Source organism: Aotus nancymaae, unplaced genomic scaffold (genome assembly GCF_030222135.1).
Source record: "Aotus nancymaae isolate 86718 unplaced genomic scaffold, 86718_ANA_hifiasm-v0.15.2.pri h1tg000008l, whole genome shotgun sequence".
NCBI classification, from domain to species: Eukaryota; Metazoa; Chordata; class Mammalia; order Primates; family Aotidae; genus Aotus; species Aotus nancymaae.
This window is the reverse complement of record NW_026988419.1, coordinates 17,985,913-18,000,722: the sequence shown is the minus strand read 5'-3', so window position 1 is coordinate 18,000,722 and position 14,810 is coordinate 17,985,913. Positions and strand designations below refer to the sequence as shown.

The following is a 14,810-nucleotide window of genomic DNA, read 5'->3' as shown; positions in this document are numbered from 1 at the left end:
TGTCGCCCAGGCTGGAGGTACAGTGATGTGACCATAGTCCACTGCAGCCTTGACCTCCCGAGCCCAAGGGATCGTCCCGCCTCAGCTCCCAGGTAGCTGAGAGTACAGGTATATGTCACCATGTCCAGTTTCAAATAATTGTATATTATCTGGAAGATAGTATAAAAGAAATGTTAAAATGGCTAAAGACATTAAGAAGGAATAAAATTCATGATGAAAGAATAAGACACTATGGCAAAAGAACACACACCATTTTTAAAAGAACCAAATGAAAATCTGCAAATGAAAGACAAAATCTGAAAAATCAATGGATTGATTAAATGACTGATTGGACTCTGTTGAAGAGAAAATTAGCTAACTGGAAGAAACCTAGCATATTACTTGTAGCATGGAGAGACTTTTTTTAAATGTAAAAAACGTAAAAGATGGAAGGTAAACAAGATGAAGGTGTGTGTAGGAGCCAAGAGAAAACTTCCCTTTAGAAGTTTTGCTGAAAGTTGCAAACTGACACAGGAGCAGAAAACCAAATACCTCATATTCTCGCTTATGGGCAGGTGTTGAACAATGAGAATACATGAACACAGGAAGGGGGATATCACACACTGGGGTCTGTTGGTGGGGCTAAGTAAGGGACAGTGGCGGGTGGAGAGGTTCAGGAGGGATCACGTGGGGAGAAACACCAGATATAAGTGACAGGGGTATGGAGGCAGTAAACCACCTTGCCATGTATGTACCTATGCAACAATCCTGCATGATCTGCACATGTACCCCAGAACCTAAAGTACAGTAAAAGAGAACCCATTTAAAAAAAAAAATTTGCTGAAAAGTCAACTTTAAAGAAGCAGATTATTTATTTATTTAATTAATTTGTCTGTTAGACAAATTCTAAAAGAGCTGTAACACTGCCAAAAGGTAGGTTAATAGGAGAACGGTATACAAATGTATTAGCATGCACAGGAGACTTAGAGAGATCTGAAAAGCAAGATGCTTAATGTCTTTATACCATCTGCAGGTTACAGAAATAATGGGGGCTCAGAGAGTGGCCCGAAACAGGTTTTGCTGGTAAATCAGGTTATGATGGCAAAACTAGGTTATGGGAGAAAAAGAGAGGAAGTCTGGCTAGCAAAGGTGGTCTTGTTACGTAGATGAAACCTCACAGGTGGCAGCCCTTAGAGAGAGTAGGTGGTATTTCTTTTAGACCCGTAAAGGTGTCGGACTCTCAGGTAATCTTCCTAAATTGGACAAAGGAGAGCCTCAGAGAAGGCCTGGCTTTGTCAACATAGATTTTCTCTTCAGAAGCAAATCTCCCTACAAAAGACAGCTTTTCAGCTATTCTTATAGTTCCAGCCCTTCTGCACAGCCATCTTGAAATATATAAAAGAAGTGTATTTGGAGGTGAAATATTTTAGTTTCCTTCAAGTGAAAGGTCCAAGATACATCTATGTAATAGGATTTCTAGAAAGGTTTATAGAGAAAATAAAGAAAATTCAAAGAGGTGATGTCTGGAATTGACACAAATCCTCACACTGAAGAGGGTGTGCAAAGAGGTCGGAAAGGGAAAATTAGAAATAAATCTGCACGTAAATGCATCAAAGAAAAACTGTGTAGCATCAAAAAGAGAACATCTTAAGATTGCTGGAAAATAAAAAAGACATATTTCCTAAAATGGAATAATTGGACTTATAGCAGACTTCTGAAAAGCAACAACAGAGGCCAGAAGAAAAGGAAATCATGTCTTCAAGTGCTGAGAGAAAATAATTTCAACCTAGAATCCTTTTTCAAGCTAAGCTGTCATTCAAGAATGAAAGCCAAATAAAAATAAATGTTCAACTCCATAAAGAATAAGAAATACCAAACACAGTCCCTCATAGGATAAAAGGAAATTAAATTGAAGAAAGGATGGCAACAAAAGGACTATTAAACAAAAAAGTTGGTAAATATGTTCAGGCATGATGGGGTGTGCTATAGTCCCAGCTACTTTGGAAGCTGAGGCAGAAGGTTTCCTTTAGCCCAGAAGTTCAAGGTTGTAGTCAGCTATAATTGAGCCACTGCATCCAGCACTCCAGCCTGGGCAACTGAGCATGACCCCATTTAAAAGAAAAAAATGTGTCAATAAAAATAAACATTGAATGTAAAAAAAATTATAATGTTTCATTGGAAGAGTTTAAAAATAAGGTAGGGCTGAAATGTCAGTGTGAAAACTATGATTGCTTACAGTCTAAATATAGTAAGGTCTTTTGCTTGTTCAGAAGGATTCACTTTATACTGTGTAAGTGTGTGTGTCAAAAGTGTACAGGTAATTGCTAAAATAATAGAATACAAAATAATGTAAAATTTCTAAATCAGTATTTAAAAACATAAAAATTTGATCAATTCAAAGAGAGAAAAGAAAATAAAAACACAAGAGATATATATATATATTTCCATAGGTTATTGGGGAACAGGTAGTGTTTGATTACATGAGTAAGTTCTTTAGTGGTGATTTGTGAGATTTTGGTGCACCTAATCACCTAAGCAGTATACACTGCACCCAATTTGTGGTATTTTATCCCTCACCGCCTTTCCACTCTTGTACCCCAGAGTCCCCAAAGGTTAGTGTGTTATTCTTTTGCCTTTGTATCCTCATAGCTTAGTTCCCACTTATGAGTGAGAACATACGATGTTTGGTTTTTCATTCCTGAGTTACTTCACTTAGAATCATAGTCTCCAATCTCATCCAGATTGCTGCAAATGTTATTAATTCATTCCTTTTTGTGGCTGAGTAGTATTCCATTGCATACATATATATACCACAGTTTCTTTCTCCGCTCCTTGATTGATGGGCATTTGGGTTGGTTCCACATTTTTGCAATTGTGAATTGTGCTGCTATAAACATGCATTGGAAGTATCTTTTTCATATAATGACTTCTTTTTCTCTGGGTTGATACCTGGATCAAATGGTAGTTCTACTTTTAGTTTTTTAAGGAGTCTCCAAACTATTTTCCATAGTGGTTGTACTAGTTTACATTCCCACTAGTGGTGTAGAAGTGTTCCCTGTTCACTGCATCCATGCCAACATCTACTATTTTTGATTTTTTGATTATGGCCATTCTAGCAAAGGTAAGGTGATATTGCATTGTGGTTTTGATTTACATTTCCCTGACCATTGGTGATGTTGAGCATTGTTTCATATGTTTGTTGGCCATTTATATCTCTTCTTTTGAGAATCATCTATTCATGTCCTTAGCCTACTCTTTGACGAGACTGTTTGTTTTTTCTTGTTGATTTGTTTGAGTTCATTGTAGATTCTGGATATTAGTCCTTTGTCAGATGTATAGATTGTGAAGATTTTCTCCCACTCTGTGGGTTGTCTGTTTACTCTGCTGACAGTTCCTTTTGCCATGCATAACTCTTTAGTTTAAATTAAGTCCCAGCAATTTATCTTTGAAAAATAAAAGATAGATTTTAAAATCAAATATTTAATATAGTCTAGGTATTGTTGAGAATTATACCTATATATTTGTATAATTTCACTTTCAGAAAAAAATGAAGAGATCATAAAATAAATTATGTACATAATCATAAAAAATAATACAACTAACTACCTAATAAAAGACAGAGCCTCTCCAGTTAGATTAAAAATAAACAGACAAAATAATAATCCAGGTGTGTGCTTCTTATAGGAGACCCACCTAGAATACAATGACACTGAAAGGCAGAAAAAAAACTAAAAAATATGTATAGGTGGTCCTTGACTTACAATGGTTCAACTTAATGATTGTTTGACTTGACTCTAGCATGAAAGCAATACACATTCAGTAAGCACTGCATTTAGGAGAAACTGTACTTCAAGTACTCATGTGACCACTTTGTTTTTCACTTTCAGTATAGTATTCAATAAATTACATGAGATATTCAACACTTTACTATAAAATACGCTTTGCATTAGATAATTTTGCTAAACTGTAGGCTAATGTAAGTGTTCTGAGCATATTTAAGGTAGGCTAGGCTAAGCAATGACGTTCATTAGGTTAGGTATATTGAATACATTTTTGACATGATGTTTTCCATTTATGATGGGTTTATCATAAGGTAACCCCATTATAAGTCAAGGAGCATCTGAATACCAGGCAAATTATAAAAAAGTAAAAGTTGGTATATTGATATACATAGTAGAAAAAACAGACTTCAAGTATTTTGAGGAATAATAAAGGCTATTACCTAAAATTAAAAAGAAAATTCTCCAGGAAAAAAGCATAGTCCTATGCATGTTTTTTTCCACCACATTATAGCTCCAAAACATACGAAACAAAAATTAAAATACAAGGAGAAATTGATAATACACACCCACAGTGGAATATTTTAATGTTTCTTTCTCAGAAATGGATAAATCAAAGAGATAAAAAAATAATTAATATATAGATATTTTGAACCATGCAATGAATATGATGAAGCTAATGAAAATATATGGAAATTTATCTCAACAATTTGATTATAAATATTAATTTTCAAGCACAAATAAAAGTGTAAAGATTACCTAGGCAAAAAAGCAAATCTCAGGAAATATCAGAGAATTGGTATCACATGGACTATATTCTCTGACCACTATCAACCCAAAAGAGAGACCAAAAGATTCCAGACATCTGGAAAATTTTTAATTTCCCAAATAATTCATGAGTCAAAGAAAAATGCTAATGGAAAATTAAATTTTAAAGAAATGGTCAATAATAAACATTAACGCTTTAGTTGTATCTGAAATATATTTTTAAGAAAGAGGGAAAGGTCTGAAACGAATATCATAAAACATAGTTTTTAAAGCTAGATGCTATATATGAGAATGATGATTATATCATTTTCTGTATACTCGAAATAGTTTATAATTATTTTAAGTTTAAAAATGAAGCTACTTATTCTCCTTTATATAAATGTTATTTGTATCTCAATCATTGGAGGAAGGGTAAAGATTTGTTTTTGTATTTGTTTTCCATATGGTATGGACAGGAATTCAGACAAAATGCTTCTCTCATTGAACACGAGACTTCATCCAATATGGGGCAACTGATTTTCCCTAATCTCCATGTCCCATTGTACTAGAGGCTAAAGGTCAGATGCTCCCAGCCTAGCCTCTAGGGTCACCTTCAGGTCTGTCAAAAATGCCTCCTGCTGGTGACCAGAAAGGCTGCAAAGCAGGTCATTTTAAAAAAGAACATATTGCGAAGATCACCCACGTAGAAAATCAACCTTGGAGGCAAGCCTCATGGTTGACAACATTTATATTGACCCCACTTAAAATGTTTTATTACATACTTCTGTTAAAAAGCAAAATCTGCCTATGAGTTGGCCTTCTAGTAAATATCCTCCCTTTTTAAAGTGTCTTTAAAATAGTCATCCTAAGCAAAACTGAGAACTCCCTACCCTCTGTGACTCAAGTCTTAGGCAATCCTCAGATTCTCTTTCCCAGTTCTCCCAATTAAGTCCTGGGTGATTCCTACTATCAGAATTTTATATCATTATTGTCAAACTTGAGTAATGTATGCCCTCTTTTTGGAGGAAAAATATTCTCCTGAGCCCCTAATGTTGACAAATTACTTTCATTAGAATGTTACTTAAATATATATACACATGTAAAACTAGATATAAACTCATTATGCTAAACAACTATAATACCAAAACAAATTTACAAATTAGAAACAAAACTACCAAACCAATACACTTCAAATTAACAAGATTAATTTAATGTGACAATTAGTATTGTTTTGCTAAAATTGTATTGCAGTTAGAAACAATTGGCTTCCTGTTAGGTTTAGCCAATGGGAAGCTCTTAGAGACATATTGGAGAGCTTGGGAAAGGAAAAAGTCAGGATATTTCATCCCTCCCTTTTCTGGTTCTGGTCTAGCAAAGAAGCTCCTCCCTCCCTGATCCCACCTGGCTCTTGAAGGCAGCTTCTGCCATGGTTACTGACTGCATCCAGAAGCTCTGGTTTCCTGCTCTGCTCATACTGTCTCCTCCCCAGATCCCTCCTGGTACTGATCTGCTGCTGCCACTAACTTCTGTGTTGCCCCTGCATTCCCTGTTTGGTTTCTTCCTCTCTTCCAATATCATTGTGATATGGCTTGTATTTGTGTTCCTGCCCAAATTTCATGTTGAATTATAATCCCTAGTGTTGGAGGGCGGGCCTGGTGGGAGGTGATTAGATCATGGGGGGTGGGCGGGATTTTCCCCTTGCTGTTCCCATGATAGTGAGTAACTTCTCATGAGTTACAGTTGTTTAAAGGTGTGCTACATCTCTCCTTGCTCTCTATTCCTCCTGCTCCAGGCAAGTAGGATGTGCAAGCTTTCCCCTTGCCTTCCACCGTGGTTGTAAGCTTCCTGAGGCCTCCCAGTCATGCTATCTATACAGCTTGTAGAACCATAAGACAATTAAACATCTTTTCCTTACAAATTAACCAGTCACAGGAAGTTCTTTGCAGCAATGCAAGAGCAGACTAATACACATTGTTTTTTTTACTAGTTTCCCATACTAAATTCCCTTTATTAAACTACTATTCTCATGTTCTCTTTTCCTGACTGACCCCAGGGATACACAGGTTATAGGTAAGAGTAGAAAGAGCTGGAGAGTAATCAGATTTCTTCCTTCATCCATGTGTATTTATGCCAATTGTTGTTCTTTTAACTTCCCTCTTCTTTACACTTCAAAGTTCCAAGAATAAACCAAAAAGAGGAATCCCCCACAAAAATGTATATTATTGTTTTATGTAGAAACCATTTTTGTTCCCTAAATTTCCTGTGGCTCCCTATGTCATCAGAAGGGATTCAACAGGAAGGCATCCATACCGCAAAGTGGAAGCACACCCAAACAATGGATGAGTTCTGCCTGCAGATTCCAATTTGAGAAGAATGACTGAGCAACCTTAGCTTCATCATCCCTAAAGCAACTAATAACTTAAAAGGGAAATCCAGATACTCATTTTCCTTGAAAAAATTATGAATGAATTGAGGAAACCAATTCTTTTTCTTTCTTCCTAGAGTTCTTTTAGCATTACATGATTTTTCAACATTTTTCTTTACTGAGTTGCACCACCAGATAGACAAGGAAGAAGTTAATGTCCACACTTCAATATGAAAAAGAGAAAGGGGGATTTTAAATCAGGAAGTATGTCTTTAAAGGAACAGCATGAGAGTAAATAATTTCTGATAGAACAACCATTATTTCTTCTATCAAATGCCAAGTTTCTTACTTTCTTGAATATCGCTTTTATGTTATGTAGGTACCAACTCCCACTTTTGTAGTTCTCAAGGGGATGAATATTAATGGGTTGGGGAAAGTATCATTCCTCCTAAGAGTCAGACAAGAAAAGAGCCAACATTTTTAATGTTTAATATAGAAATTAACTGATGGCAAGGCATTTCTTGCAGGTCTTCAAACCAGCAAGACATGGGAGGTTAAGTTGATGCCAGGATCCACTCCAGACAATTAAACCAGAATCTCTGATAGGAATCTCTGGGAGTGGGTCTCAGGCATTAGTATTTTTTTTTAAATTTCCCACATTATTCTATTGAAGCCACTAGCCTCAGCCAAGATTAAAAGTTAGCTTGGATACTCTTTTTACTGGATTAAGGATTTTTCCTCATAAGAGTTTGTCCATTTCTCCCCCTCATTCTTTATTATTTTGAATGATATTGACATAAGTGATACTAGAGCTATAATCAACTTGAGATTTTGTTTTACCTGCCACTTGATAAAAGTAACAGCGAAGGAAAACCATGAGTCCTTTTAGGGATAGAGGGTGATGATTAGAGTGATTTCTGCCAGAATCCTCAGAAGCTGAACTGTGTGACTTTCACTTCAAAAGTGACTATCAAGGGACCATGTATCAAATCCACTGTCCATTGGTCATTCATTTTGTGTAGTCGTTTTTCTCAGTATCTTCAGTCTGGCAGCACATGATATCAGACACAACCTGTCAATCTTTTCACATTAGAAATGTCCCAGTTCACATCTCCAGAGCCCATATGGCTCTTACAGGGTTGAAATCTTATCACCCACTATAGCAACAGCACATTGTATATACATATCCCCCAAGACAAATACCTCACAAAGAATAAATGATGGCATAGCTGGGGATCCCCTAAACATGCTCGATAGAAGCACACCTGATAGAATTTTAAATAAGAGTTTAACATTTTCCCAATGATCCAATGGATCAACTTGCACCTCTCCTTAAGTGCTCACACCTCACTCCAGAGACCACTGATCCAGTCTACTGGATAATGCTGCCTGACAAACAATTATTACTTTTGTAATTTGAGTTGTCCCTGAATATAATTATTATAGTAGAAATTGTGAATGAGAGTTGTTCAACAAGCCACACAAGGTAAATAGCAAATTCTTCATCATCACCCATGAGTTACTTGATGAAAAATTCGAATGGAATTTTGTGTTAGTACCAAATGTTTCCTGTTACCATCAGGGGGTAGGCCTCTGGGACTTCCCAGGCTCCAGTCTGATCTTCTGAACAATTTTGCTCAAATCACTTTTTGAACTGTTTGTAGCTATTTTCATCATTGTTTCAGTGGTCACTCTAAACCAAAAAACAACTTCTAAGTTTTTGTGCTCAACCGTTACTTTCTTCAAAAGAAAGCACTAGGAAAATTCTGGCCATAATTTCAAAGCCTATTTTCTCTCTACAATAAATAGGTGTAAAATATAAAATGTTCTCAATGAGGCAGCCTTTATGAAAAAAAAATGCAGTACGGCAAGGGCTTTAGCAAGTGGATTGATTCTGAAAAAATAAAAAGAGGCACAGGAAAATTTCATCAAGGTCACCGAAAGGGGGGAAATAAGCTGAAATGAGCAAATGCAGAGATTTGAGTCATGACAATTAAAGATCACAGAGTTTGATTCTGGTTTTGCAGTAGAGGAAACTGATCTACCCAAGGTCATGCTCTAGTTTAACGGCAGAGCCAAAAAAACATCTGCAGACTCCTAGCTCACTGTTCCTTCTTTTGGTCTATAATATAATTACTTCCTTAATTACTTATCTTCCATTCTCTTTTCTATCAGTCTTAGATAAGAAATCCAAGACATTTCTTTGGTTGCCTTGTAAATCATCCTTACTTCACAAAGACTCATGCCTCCCCCTTGGGTATTTCTTTTTCCTGTGGTCTTCCCAAAGGAGAAGGCTCTGTATTCTCAACTGCAGGGTTCCTGTCTGCCTCCTTGGAGAGTCCTTTCATCACTGCAGTGTGTGGGCTGCCTGTCTCTAAAAATAAGATTCCATTTATTTGTTTGGTACGAGGAAAATCAATTATGATACAGTTCTCACTGTGGAGATATTCTCAGACAATATTTTAACTGACTCCAAAGTTCTATTTTAAAAGCATCATAACCACAGAAGCACAGAATTCTGGAGATTAAGAAGTCTGCAGAGTTCATCCAATGTGGTTCCTTACCATTTGGGAGTCATAAAACCCTTTGAAAATATGATGACAGCTATAAAAACTCTCCCCAAAAAATTTGCATACAAAGATACATATGAAGACATACATGCAAAATTCATGCAAAAGTTTGCATACAATGTTGTTCACTGGCCAGGAGGCTAGTCCCTGGATCCCTGGGTTAAATACCCCTTTGTTGACTAAGAAGGAAATTAAGCCCCTATGGGGAAAATTAATTTGCTGACCACAGAGCTGGTTAGTGGAAGAAATAGTACGAGAACACAGGTCTCTTCTTCCCAGTCCAGAGGTATACTGTAGCATGACAAGAGTGACCATGTGGTTTATCATCTAAACCAGGACACTTTAGAAGGTAAAAAGGTGGCTGGGTGTGGTGGCTCTCACCTGTAATCCCAGCACTTTGGGAGGCCAAAGTGGATGAATCACAAGGTCAAGAGATCAAGACCAACCTGGCCAACATGGTGAAACCCCATCTCTACTAAAAATACAAAAATTAGCTGGGTGTGGTGGCACACGCTTGTAGTACCAGCTATTTGGGAGGTTGAGGCCAGAGAATCACTCAAACCCAGGAGGCGGAGATTACAGTGAGCCGAGATCACGCCACTGCACTCCAGTCTGACGATAGAGTGAAACTCTGTCAAAAAAAAAAAAAAAAAAAGTAAGTAAGTAAAAAGGTGGGCTACTGGGGCTACTGATGATTAAGACAACAGGTGTAAACTGAACCCTTTGGAGCAAATCAGGACATATGGTCACTTTACTGACACCAAAAACAGATAACCTCTTAGGCCTGACACTTCTTTGTGCCAGAAAGCCAAAACCTCCTGAGAAAAAAAAAAAAATGTAAACTTTCAGTACAACCTCTGAATCTTTACTCCACAGTGCTTTAAAAAGACCAAGCTTCTGTCCTCTTGTCTGAGTTCTCATTAAATGCGTATCACACATCTCATGAATATAACATACAAAGAAGATTATTATAACACTTTATAGCAACAGGATTTAAGTTTCCTTGAGACCTCCCAGGGGGCATCTCAATCAAATTTAGGTTTTATCAGCAACACAGTAGTGAACATCAGAACTTTCTCTTTGCTGCTATTGGTAAAGTCAGTTTCACTCCAGAGGTTTGACCATTTCAGTCTGACTATGCAAAGAAAAGATAAGAAAAATTGATTCCATTGTAAAGAATCTCCCTAAAGGTCTAAATAATTCATATTAGTCTCAACCTTCAGACATTACCTCAAGGAGTAAGCATATTCCAAAAAGCTCCAAACTTCCAGCACTTTCCGTCATCAAAGCCACGTGCATACCCTTCACTCATTGGCTGGCCTTTCTTCTAAAGTAAAGGGTCAAGCGACTGTGTCCATGCATCATGTTCTTAGAATGTTATTATAATATCAAGACTTTAAAAGAGAGTCTGTTTCTCAGCTTAATGATACTTTAACTATCCTAGCAAAGACTCCAGTTCTGAATTCTATTACTATGGTCTACTTTGGGGCCCCAGATCAGCCACTTTCACTGGCTATGTGTTAAAATTATATAGAGAACTTTCAAAAAAAAAAAAAAAAAAAAAAACACTTATGCTTGGGTTCCACTCCTGGAGATTCTGATTCATTGGCTACAAGTTGGCCCTGAGCACAATCATTTTTTCCAAATTTTCCCATGTGATTCTAAATTGCAGCCAGAGTTGAGACCTACTGCCTTAAAGAAAAACCAGTGGGCATTCCATAGGTAGTATCTACTGGCTTTTTCCTTATCCCTTAAAGCTAGGGCAATGCACTGGGACATGATCTGGCATGTATTGGAGATGAGCCGGTGGGAGGAGGAAGAGGCCTTAAAGAGCTAACGTACAGTCCTAATAGGCTCGTAGTCTAGTAAATAGGCACAGCTGTACACAAACATCCTGCATCAACCCGAGTGGGTCTTGGGCATTAACAGCAAAGATCCTCAGAAGAAATCTCCTTGGCATTCAGGTACAAGAAATATCACATTCCTTTATTTTCTAATTGAATATGTAATTGGCTCACCCCACACCTGCCAGTTGGGGGAGAATCTAAGTACAATCGTTCTTCCATACAACTCTTCTCTACTTTTGCCTGTACTCCCTCAACCACTTCTATACATTATAAGTCTCAAGGATTACGTCGCTCAAGAAAACAGAACAAGGGCCCCTTTTCCTCTTGCCCACTCCCACGTAATCACTGTCATCTTGATGCTTATTCATAATGCCCCTGGTGTGTGCTTCTTCCCTGTTGTTCAAGCCCGGTAGAGTAGCAGCTTGCTCTTTGCCACTGCGCTTCTGATATCTCCTGGATCACTATGGAGTTGCTATTCTCTCTACTGAGGAGAATTTGCCCTGTAAATTCTGGGGTACTTCCTTAGAAAAGGGTTCTGTTTCCTGAGATAATAGCAAAAATCTTTTTCTCATCTTTCTGTTTCTAACAATAAGTACTTCCCCAAAACACGGCACCTCCTCTCTTCTTCTTCCTACAATCACCATGAAATCTGGAATGATTCAGCTTGACTCCTTTCATGGACCTTTTAAACTATTTAAGTTACTATCTATTGTGAATAGACGTCACTGTAACTAATCCTTCTGAAGAAAGAATGTGTCAACAGAAAGGCAATGAAAACATAGAAAACCCAGGTGCTAAGAAGCAAACTTAGCAATGTGTGTCCAGCTAAGTTGGACATAAAAAGATATATATGAAGACATATGTACAAAGCTCATACAAAAATCTGCATGCAATATTGTTCATTGGCCAGGAGGCCAGTGCACCCAAAAAGACAGAAATTCAGAATCAGGGCACTGAGATATGCTTGCCCCTAGACAGGTATACTCAGCTGAGAGGCAAGAGTATTTCATAAGGTCTCCCCATGGTCTGGATGAAATCTTACTCCAGATAGTTTAATTACCAAGGAACCTTAGGCATACTCACCTGGCTTCACAGGTATCTTGATATGGAGAAAGTAATGGTGGTGGTGGAAACCAGGGACTGAGATGCAAATACTCTGGTCTCTTGGAATGCATCCTGTCCAGTAAGTTAATAAACCAGCAGTCTGTTTTTCTACTAGTTGCATGCAAATTTAATCGTGCAAATCTCTCTGCAAGTCCGATCTTTTCTATGTATCCTTATACTTTATTTTTGTGCTTGCAAAAATTAGGCTAAACAAACTTGTGAGGACTTTTCATGGCCAACCATTTGGCCTTCCTTCCCCTGGAAGCACCTCCTCCCCTCCTCAGTGTCTGCAGGACTATTGCCAATGGTATCACCTTAGGCTTTGTCCATTCCTTAGAACTTGTGAGCAGATGAAGGGGGCCCCTAATGTGGCAACAACAACAACCTGGATATGGAGAGTGCAAAAAATGACAAATCTGCTTTTTACAGCAGAGGTACTCAGATGCTGGACCCTACAGTGTGCCATAGCCGTGGGGATCCTGGACACTTCGCACTGCAACCCTAGGAAGCCTCAATATGCTGTGCGTGTCCTCTAGGGCCTGGCAATGGCAGACGCTCCACATTGTTGTATCTTGTGCATGTTCTTTCCCTAAACGGGCATCCCAGTATCTCAGGTTTGAAAACAGCCCAGCAATATCAATGTGCTACAACAATACCAATGGATAAATAGACCTAAATAAAATACTCATTCACAGATAGTGCCCCAGGCCTCAACCTTTTGCATTACGTAGATTGAGGCCTGAGCTTACACTTTTACTGGCAAAGTAAATTTGCTTGCAACACAATGTTTGACCCATTGAACAAGGAATCCCCAGGCAGAAACTAAAATGCTATAATCCAGTATTAAAGAACTGCTTAAGCCACGCAGGTCCATCCATGGTCCTGAGGTTTAGCCCAGCTCTACGACTGGCTGACCCATTGTTCTCTACTATATCTGTCTCTTGATCTTTGACTTCATTTATACAAGTAATGCAATCTTTCTAACTCTAATCACTTAGAGTAGAACATTGACTTTGGCCTTCAACGTTTTTTTACAAGCAAAGTTTAAAACTACAACATTTTCATTTCTATATCTAAAGATTAAGGTAGATTTGTTCTCTGCTATTGTACTACTTTTTTTTTTTTAAGAGATAAGGTCTTGCTCTGTCATCCACGCTGCAGTGCAGTGGCGTAATCATAGCTCACAGTAATCTAGAACTCCTGGGCTCAAGGGATGCTTCTGCCTTGGCTTCCCAAAGTGCCGGGATTATAGGCATAAGCCACCACACCTGGTCAGAACTTTTTTTAAAAAACTAATTACTATGCACAAGCCCCTTGCTATACATGTAATCTCATTTAGTCCTTTTGATATAGTATCTCATACTCCAATAAATCCTATGAGGACTCGTTACTTCAGTTTACAGATGAAGAAATGGAGCATCTAAGACATTTGAGTACTGGGACAGTCCATGAAAAAGCAGGTGTCCATAGCTCCAAGCACATGGTCTGCTCCTTTGTGTGATGGCAGAAAAATATAATTTTGTAGTCAAGATTCCCAAAGGGAACAAAAAAAGCTACATTCACTTCACCTATTATAGTCCTTGAAGACAGAAACAAATAAATTATCACCTCATTTCCAACGAAGCATCACAGAGTGTGTCTCTAGATATGTTGGTCTGATGCTGACTGATTTATGCTGTGTGGGATTGGACAGGACAGGGCACGAGCAAAAGGTACCACGACTCTGGGGAAGTGGTGAGTAGAGAAAGGGCACATCGCAAGACAGCTGATGTGGAATATTCTGAAAAGTGTGTTTCAGTTTCCTGTGAACTCTTCTTATTTTTTTCAGTAAGTATTCTTCCCTAAACTGTACTGTCTAAATGTCACAGGTAGAATTTGTTCACCAATGAGGGCATGCCTTCTAATAAAAGTTTGGAGATGTGTTAGTTATCTAGGGATGAGAAAAAAAATCACCCCAAAATGGAGGGTAAATTAGTTCAACCATTGTGGAAGACAGTGTGATTCCTCAAGGATCTAGAACTAGAAATATCATTTGACCCAGTAATCCCATTACTCAGTATATACCCAAAGGATTATAAATCGTTCTATTATAAAGACACATGCATACATGTTTATTGCAGCACTGTTCATAATAACAAATACTTGGAACCAACGCAAAAGCCCATCAATGATAAACTGGATAAAGAAAATGTGGCACATATACACCATGGGATACTATGCAGCCATAAAAAAGGATGAGTTCATGTCCTTTGCAGGGACATGGATGAAGCTGGAAACCATCATTCTCAGCAAACTAACACAAGAACAGAAAACCAAACACTGCATGTTCTCACTCATAAGTCGGAGTTGAACAAAGAGAACACATGGACACAGGGAGGGGAACATCACACATTGGGGCCTGTGGAGGGGTGGGAGCTAG

The 14,810-nt window shown here is 38.0% G+C and overlaps 1 pseudogene; it reads right to left on the bottom strand.

Annotated features, from left to right (window-relative positions):
• Positions 1-866: 866 nt before the first annotated feature.
• On the bottom strand, positions 867-905 carry LOC135273728 (U7 small nuclear RNA; annotated as a pseudogene).
• Positions 906-14,810: the final 13,905 nt, after the last annotated feature.